The following is a 3,220-nucleotide window of genomic DNA, read 5'->3' as shown; positions in this document are numbered from 1 at the left end:
GAATTTCTCTCTTCTTCCAGAGTTCTACATTCGTAAAAATGGACAAGGTACTTGACCAGGTTTTTTATGGCAAAATAAATGCTTCTCTGCTGTTTTGGGGTAGCTGATGAAAAACAGAGTAGTTGGTGGATATGACCATACTCAGTATCCTGGCAAGCACTTTTCTTCCCCTCCTCACTGGCAAGACTTTATTGCCAGTGCACTTAAGGTGGTCACTGAGGAGCTTTTCAGTATCACGCAGAGTACAGCATTTGGTGGAAGTGACCCGGCTAATCTCTCAAGTACATGTGAAGGAGTTTGAAAGGGTGAGCCTAAGGGATGTTACCACCAGCTTCTTTTAAACGTGATTGCATAAGGTTGCTCCCAATGTTCTTCCTGAAGTAGCACAGTACAGTGGAGTCAGGCCCAATGTTATTGTGCCTGGAGAAACTGACTTAAGAACAGAGATGCCCAAAACACCTCTACAAACAATCTAAACAAAACCTCTTGTGAAGAGTTTATTACACTCTCTGTGAGGACAAGTGTGATAGGGGAAAAGGCATATTCTGATAGAACATTTTCATGTGAAGTGCAGCATGAAAGATACGCAGAATTACCATCCAAATAAAGGTCTCTTTGCCTACAGGTCTGATCGCTTTGGCACAGTAATCTGCCCATCAGTATCTTGCAGCTGAAATGCAGCCCACGTCTACCTGAAGAAGGAAGAATAGCTCAAAATGTACAGTTGCTAGCATTTTTGTGGGCTCTGCATTTTATTCGTTTGCACGTAGTTAAGGTGTAGGCTGTGTACACCTTGCCTTTTCGCAGAGGTAAAGACTGGAAAATGGCAAAGGTTCGTTGTGACAGATCTCAAGATCAAACCAGAATAATTGTAACATTTTGCATATATTTGCCCCAAAGAGTACCTGTTGAAGAGCTTTGAAACAAAATACTCATCCTTGCCGCACCTTTCCTGCGCTTAGTGCAGCCCTGGGGAAGGTCGGTGCAGCTTTGGATGCTCACTGCTCGCAGGACGTTCCTTAGGCCGAGTTGCCCAGTACGGGGCGGCCCTCAGCGTCCCCCCGGGCAGCTGTGTGAGGGGCGGTCCCGCTCCAGCACCCTTGGGCCTGGCAGCCCTGCGCCGGAAACAGGCGGAGGGTTTAAAACCCGGTTAGGAGTCTTTGAGCCGTTGCTTCCGCGGATTTTCCGCCACAGGCTGCGGGACTCAGGTGAGGGCCTCCACAACTTCGCTTCAGCTCTGCCCGGCAGGGCAGCCGGCCCCGGGCCCTCAGCAGAGTGCGGCAGAGCCCTGTAGGAGGTGCTGTCGGTTCACGGATGGCGGTAAGAGCAGCTTGCTTCTTTTTTCTTTCTCAATAAGCCGTTCAACAGGGCTAACGCGTTGCCGCACGGTGGGGCCGGGTGGCCGGAGGAGCACGAAGCCGTGAGGTGGGCTTTCTCAGCCTGGCGGGGAGGGACGAGGCCCGGCAGGGCAGCCCTCTGCCACTGCCAGGGCCCCTCAGGGCCTCAGAGGGAGAAGTTGGAGCCGAGGGAGAGCCGGTAGCTCCCCGCGGACGGGCGGCTCTGACGGGCTGACTCCTGCTGCATACCCCCGGCGGGCCGGGGCTTGGCCCCGCGCTGAGGGCAGGACGGCGGTGGGGCAGGGCGGGCTGCCGGCGTCGCCGAGCGGCACTCGGGTCGGCTGGGCGTCTCCTGGAGAGGGTCTGTGGAGACCCTCGGGCGAATGAGCTCCCGGGCCAGCCTTCAGTTCTGCCGCCCCGCGGAACCGGTCGTTTAAAATTAATGCTGAACCGCAAAAGATTACTGTTCCGAAAGTAAATAAACAGGTGACTTGTAGATCAGGTCCCTGCTTGGATCGTTACAATAAATACCCCCGAAGGAAGCTCTCTATTTATGTTGTCATTGATTAATTCTCGCTACCTCATTTGATTTCGATTTAGAACGATTTGATTCTAATTTAATTAGCATGTAATTTGGATGTACATAATTACTGTAATTATGACATTCAGGTAAGGCAGCTTTAGGCTGAAAGGCAATTTCAAATTTTCTAGCAACCTACTTTGTACTAGGGAACGGACAAGGACTTTGCGCCCTGCCATCCAAGTAGCAATTAGCACATCTCGAAAATAGGCACTGCCGCGGGTTTGTGTTAAAACAGCGGCGCGAAGGCGGCGGCAGCGGTGCCTCGCCCAGTGCCTGCCGGCAGCCGCGCCCGGACCGTCGGCCGGCCGCAGGTGCGGAGCCTGCCCACAGAGCCGCGCGGTGGGCGGAGGAGCACTGACCCACCTCCGGCGGGGTGCCAGGATTAATTGTTAAAATCCCACCCGCCCCGTTGTGGGACGGCCCCGCGGGAGCCGCCGAGTCCAGCCGGGCCCCCCGACACCTCCCCCTCAGGTGGGTGGGCGGGCGGGCGGGCGCGCTGCTGCCGCGGCCCCCAGGCCGCCGCTGGGACCCCGGGGCGGCCGTGCGCGGGGCTGGCCGCTAGGTGGCGCCCAGGAGCCGTGAAGCGGGGCTGGGGCCGGGGCCGGGGCAGCACCGGGAGCGATTGCAAACCTCCGTTTTCTGCCTTTTTTTTTTTTTTTTTTTTTTTTAAATATGTGTTAAGAATGTTATTCATTGAGGAAATGTGTAGCTAAGTTATTCCTACTTAAAATAAACACTTAGTGCGGCAATTACCCGAAGGGGCGGGCTTTCTGTGAGATTCCCTTCATCTGCCTTTTGGAGGGGTGGGAGCGAGTCTTGGCGAGCAGATAATGGCTGATAATGAATTACAGCTCCCTCAGATAAAGTTTCCATTTGAATCGAACGAAGCAATTAAGAAACTGTCCAGGCACGGGATCGGGTGTTTATATATTATCTCATTAGAACAAAACCATTAATGTTACCTTTTAAGTGTAAAACGAGCCGTTAGGGCTGTAATTCGCCGCGGGGGACAGGGGACAGGCTTCCTGCGGCCCGGGGACCCAGCGATCGAATGACACCGAACCATTTCTCCTGGCGTTTTACCTTTTCCCGTCGGTCGGAGGTTGCTGTCGCGGGTTGGTTTGTAGCTGTGTTTTAACGAGCTGGAGAAGCCGGCGTGAAGGTGCTGACCGAGAGGAGTGGGGGTGGGAAGCGGCAGCTGGAGCGAGTTGTGAAGGGGAGTGGGACTCAGTTCACAGGCAAGCCCTTGGCGAGTGGGACCAGGCGGCAGGGTGCCCGCCTCTCCCCTCTGCCTCCCTCC

Source organism: Calypte anna, chromosome 7, assembly GCF_003957555.1.
Source record: "Calypte anna isolate BGI_N300 chromosome 7, bCalAnn1_v1.p, whole genome shotgun sequence".
NCBI lineage: Eukaryota > Metazoa > Chordata > Aves > Apodiformes > Trochilidae > Calypte > Calypte anna.
The sequence above is the reverse complement of the archived record's forward strand: the minus strand, read 5'-3'. Positions refer to the sequence as shown.